The sequence below is a fragment of the Asparagus officinalis genome, chromosome 7, assembly GCF_001876935.1.
Source record: "Asparagus officinalis chromosome 7, Aspof.V1, whole genome shotgun sequence".
Taxonomy (NCBI): Eukaryota; Viridiplantae; Streptophyta; class Magnoliopsida; order Asparagales; family Asparagaceae; genus Asparagus; species Asparagus officinalis.
The window spans coordinates 91,135,253-91,141,252 of NC_033800.1; positions in this window are offsets into that span (position 1 = coordinate 91,135,253).

Below are 6,000 nucleotides of genomic sequence, written 5' to 3' on the forward strand. Positions count from 1 at the left end.
CAAAATAAGACATGAAAACTTAGAAAACAATTCAAAAGTAATTAATAACTACTTTAAGTTTTAAGAAGTGCTATAATCTTAAGTCTCTATAGCTCGTATTGAAATGGCGTAAGTTTTATTGGAATAACACATATTATATTGAGTTAAAACGTAAAGTTATGATATGTCTGAGTTATTTTATAAGGTTACGTAATATTTAAGACTTGTTAGTGTTATAGTCATTTTAGTGCTGAAAAGTAATCTCCAATCACAGGCACACAAGTATCTCACATTATGCGTATTCGAGCCAGCACATCAAAATAACCTAAGACCCAGCTCGGATGACTTGACACGCTGACATCTCGCAAGGACGACTTAAATGGTGTTACATGTCGACCCCAAGCTAGGTCGACTCCCTGATCGACCTACTCGACCGGCCATTCGGCCGACATCTTGTGAAGGCAACTCAAAGGACGGTACTTCTCGACCATTCTACCATTTCGCCCCCTCAGCCTGCTCACTCTGTTGATCCTCCCCATCGGGAGACCAGCTTTCAGTAACTCACCCTCCAGAAGCCCAGCTCAAGGCTCCTCTTCCGCCTCTGCATGTTGCCTATGCTGGACAGCAGAGAAGCCACGTTGAACATGCAGCCGGGCGGGTCCTCACTAGCACTACCCTCCATACATGGAGGTGACTGTGGAGAGTCCCAACCCTGGTCGTGACGTAAGGGAGCACACCACCATAGGAGCTCAGCGAGATCCTCGGCGTTATCACGCCGCTCTATGCCCCTTAGTTACCTACATGGCCTCCAGTTATGATCGGACTTACCGACCAATCGTCGAAACCATTTGGGTGAACACTCCTCTCACTGATGACATCATGAATGCCACCTATGAGATATTCAAGATGCCCCAAGTAGAGAAGTTCAAGGGAGAAGAAGACCTTGTGATGCATGTCTAGAATTACTATGACATGATGAGCATGCTATAGGCACTCGAAGCCATTATCTACAGGTGCTTTTCCATCACCTTATCAGGAAGCGCTAAGCTCTGGTAGAACTCCCTAGAGAAAAAGTCCATCGACAGCTTCGAGCAACTCAGCCAAAAGTTTGTACACCACTTCTTGGCTGATACAAATGAGATAGGAGCCTGGAGAGAGCCTATGAAGCTATTTCAAGAGATTCTAAGCGAAGCAATTAGAGGTTGACGACCCAAGGAGCTCGATCACCATGTCGACTATTGTGGCCTTCCTTTCAAACAATGAGCTGGCCGACTCACTCGCCAAGAAGCGATGCTCAATATACGAGTAGTTGATGGCTAGTGCTCACAGGTATATGAACATTGAGGATACCCGATCCTACAAGAATAAGGTCAAAGCGATAGAGGTGGTAATGGCAACAGCTGTGACACTAGCAATCATAGTCGTAGCAGTAGTTTAGCACCAGCAATTCCTATGGCATCAGCCATGTTGATGACCACTGCAATAGCCCAGGCAACCGGACTAGTACGAGAGTCAGGTATGGATCTCATTCTGAGACCAGAGTCGGCAAGCCATTCCCCCCAGAGCCGACTACTGCCCAGATCGGTTCGACAGGAGGCACTGAAAGAGGGAGCCGTTGCCTAAGCCAATCCTCACGGCCCTCAACACTTCCCATACTGATGCCCTCTATATGGTTTAGCAGGAGGGATATCTCACCTCCGCCCCTCCTCAGATGAAATTGGATCCCTACAATCGAGACATTCGGCAATATTGTCGATACTCTAGGGATCATGCTCATCTCATCAATGATTACTAAATCCTTTAGATGAATATCGAGGACCTTATACAAAGAGGGTACCTTAGGATGCTTGTCTCCCCGAGGGACAAGAAGGAGGCCACCCCAGCAGGAACCGACAGGAGGTATCACTCATAGTCACCTCACCATCAATTGTGGCCTAACAGTCGACACGCCAAACCAGCCATAAGGGGGTCATCAACACTATTAGTGGCAGTCCCACCGTTGGAGGATCATCTAACAACGCTCAGAAGAGATATGCCAAGTGAGTGTTGCGAGTGAATGTCTGCGACAAGAAGCTAAGAGCAGAGGAGCCCATATCCTTCAGCGATGTTGACTTGAAGGACATTAAGACGCCTCATGGTGATCCCATTGTCATTGCGGCTAGGATTGACGGATTCCAAATCAAGCGGACCATGATCGACATGGGGAGCTCAGTTGATGTCCTCTATATCGATACCTTCAACCAGATGGGCACTAATAATTCCCGATTGCAGCCATGTTGGGGTCCGCTCATTGGCTTTACAGGGCATGCACTCCTACCGAAAGGGATGATCACACTCCCCCTAATGGTCGGCGAGTACTGATGGCAATCCACTGTTCAAGTTCAGTTTGTGATGATGGATCTCAAGTTAGCTCATAATTTTATATTGGGCAGAACTGCCCTCCATCTCTTGCGAGCCGTCTATTCAACATATCATTAGATGATGAAGTTTTCGACCCCAGAAGGAGTCTACATGGCTAGGTGTAGATGGGTAAAATTGATTTGTCCAAAAGGGAGGAGATTTGTATTGATAAGAATGGGTTATTACAAATCAAGAAATCAAGTTACAACAGAAGTGAAGAGAATGCTCTTCTTGTTTAACGTGGGTTCTTCAGTAGCGAGAGGACGCCTCCCTCGAATGCTTACGTTAAGTTTATTTCCCTTGGATGATCAAATCAAAATTGCGGTTGAGCTTCAGTACGGAGTAGAAGCTCCTATGTGATTGAGTTTGATTATACCCAATCTTGATGAGTATCAAGACCGAAAGCTTAGAGAGGGCTATAATGCAAGAGTTTGTAGAGAGCTAATAAGTCTCAAATCTGAGAGTTTAAATTGAGTCTACTTCAACAATCCAAGCTTATAGCCAAGAAAGCTCGAACAAGCAAGCCAATGGGAATCTCTGTTTGAAGAGCCTAAACACCAGCCAAGAGCAAGACCAGAGTCAAGACCTGGACCAGCCCTCTGATTGAAGAGTCTTGAAAATGCCAAGCCCCTTGAAAATATTGGCCCATGGAAAGTTGGTCAATGAGGCTTATAAATAGGCAAGGAATGGCATGGGTCATCCCTTGATTTATGAAATGTGACCACCAATGGGTGTGGAGCACCATGCTCTCCCCTAGCTGTAGGATGTGACCACTATAGGGGTGATGGGAGCCATGCCTCATCACCCAGGATGTAGGAAGTGGATGGGCTCACCCCTATAAGCAAGAAGCCGCTTGCACTATTCAGGCGAGGCTGACAGGTGAGCAGGCGAGCTTGAGAGCTGGCTGAATGCTCAAGGGAGCTTGCAAGCGAGCTTGGCGAATAGGCGGGGTCTGCTGGTAGGCCCCTCAAGTATGTGAGCTGGCGTTCATTGACAAACAGGCGAACTCACTATAGGCGAGCTTAGCGAATAGGCGGGGTCTGCTGGTGGGCCCCTTAAGCGTATGAGCTGTCGTTCGTTAACAAGCGGGCGAACTCACTGTAAGCGGGCTTGGCTCGTGCTGGTGAGTGAAGCATTCAGGCGGGCTTGATTCATGCGAGTGAATCAAGGAATCTGGTGAGCTTGACTCATGCTGGTGAGTCAAGCGAACAGGTAGGGTTGAACTCGTGCTGGCAATCTCAACAATCAGGCGAGCTTGATTTGTGTTGGCGAATCAAGCAGACAGACGGGCTTAGCTTGTACTAGCAAGTCAAGTGAATAGGCGGCGCTTGGTTCATGGTGGCGAGTCAAGCTTGTTGGAAAACTCACTTGTGCTTGTGGGCAAGCTTCTCTGCTTGGCCTCTTGAATGCAAGCGAGTTTTGCTTGATTTGAGCACGCAGGCAAACTCAAACAGGCGAGATTTGAGCCCTCTTATGTGAAAGCAATTTTTATTGTATACAAAACCCCCTTCAAAGTTTTTAGACCTAAATCAAGTTGCATGTGGTCTGGAACACTTTAAATGAAGAGGATCATTGTTTAATAGTTTGGGCGAATTTGAGCCCCTTGGTCGAATTGAACACTTTAGGCAAGCTCAACGAAGTGTAAGTGAGCTCAACTTTGCAGGCAAACTCAAGCTGTTGGTAGGCGAGCTCCAAATGTGTAGGCGAGCTTTGTTCTTACAAGCGAGCTGAACAGTTATAGACGAGGCCTAAGTCTATGAGGGCGAGCCATGTTGCCGCATGTGGGCCTCTGTCGCTCACCAGCTAAGGCATGTCAGATCACATTTAATGTGATCTTATGGGGGGCGCCTTGTCTTCACGCGCGTGATCTGGGCTATTGATTCAGTGGTGCCCTCGATCTCGATCATTATATTGATGAGCGATCATGGCTCGAACAGCCAAATCTTGGTCGTTTGTTTGGAATTCTGAATGTCCCGCCGTGTTCGTGGCCGTTCAATTTGAACTGTCGAATCGAACCGCTGTAGTCAATCTGAGCCGTTCATCTCGACTAAGATGGCAGATCTCGATCGTTGAAATCTCGCTTATATAAATTGCTTTTGTCTCCCCCGTCAGGAGACTACTGTTCCATTCAAAATTCTCAAGCCTTCGAAGAACTTCTTTCTCCTCCGTTTTGCTTTTGTAATGACCTCGAGGTCTAAAGTGCTCGCTCCCAAGGGGAAGAAGGAAGCTTCTTCCTCCTCCTCCGCCATTGCTAACGTTGCCGTTGCTGCCCTTGGCATGGCTCAAACACACTACGATAAGTCCAGGGGACTGATCATGAAGAAGACGAACATACTCATGTTCATCTTCTAGCGAGCTTCGTCTATTCAGGCGAGGCTCTTCTATTCTGGAGAGATTGCCTGTTAGGTGAGCTCTTCTTTTGCCAGGTGAGTTCTGCTTTGTCGGACAGGCTCTGATCTTTGTCAGGCGAGTTTTTACATTTATCAGGCGAGCTCTGCTTAACTAGGCGAGCTCAACTCATGCGAGCGAGCCTCTGCCTTTGTCAGTCGAGCTCTACTTGATAGGCGGGCTTTTCTAGCTTGCTTGCATGATGGAGCTTGCATGCATTTCACAGGCCACCTATCTTCAAGACTTGAAAGACTTTTGACCTTTCGAGTCAAAAGTTCTAACTCCTTTTCATTATGTCTTGCAGTTCGAGAGGAGGCATCAGCTGTTAGGCCTCGCCTACTAAGGTCCTCTGGAAAGAGACCCCTTACCGCTGAGAAGGCAGACCGATATGACGCAAACGCTCACAAGAGGAGACCAGTGAGATCTGAGCCTACCAAATCTGAACATATTATGATCTTGAATGATGAAGAAGAGTTGCCTACTCCAACACCTGCATCACAATTCCCCTCACAGTCCTAACCTAAGCCTGGTGTCCCGGACCCAGCAAACATAGGGGGTGGATGGAGGCTACTTGTTGATGATGAAGGGCGACTCCCCCGGATCCAGCCTATTGCTATGATTGCCCCTGATCAAGAATTCGTTACTCCGAATTCTGGATCCATGTAAGGTCTCATCCAATGATTGGAGAATGCCATGAAACAAGCAATCTCCATCATTAGCGTTAGGTGGGGGATCTTCATAGAGTTTGATGCCTTCATAGAAGATAGCTTGAAGGTGATTCAACGGGCAGGCAGGCATCAACTATGCTAAACTTTATGAACGATGACTCATTCACCTAGAGGAGTCTGTGCATCACTTGGAGGGGCTAGTGTTCTCCGATTCGCATAACGAGGTGGAGCAACTCATAGATCAAGCTCGAATTAAGAGGATGCATGAACATGAAGCTCGAGAGAAGAGTATATCAGAGAAGGAGGCTCTCATCACAGATCTTCTCGGGCGGCAACGCCAATTATAGGTCACGATGGTTGTTTCTGTCTCTACTATCTCTCAGTAGAAGGCCAAACTTGCCGAGGAAGAGTCAACCCTAAAGGACCTCCACTTTGAGAGTGTGAATGTTCACCATGCTGTTACAAGAGAAATGCAAGCTCTCCATGCACTGCATTGAGAAGAAACACCAATTGCTGCACCTTTTGAGGCTAAGATCCGGAAGGAAGAGGAGGACCTAGTCCGAGC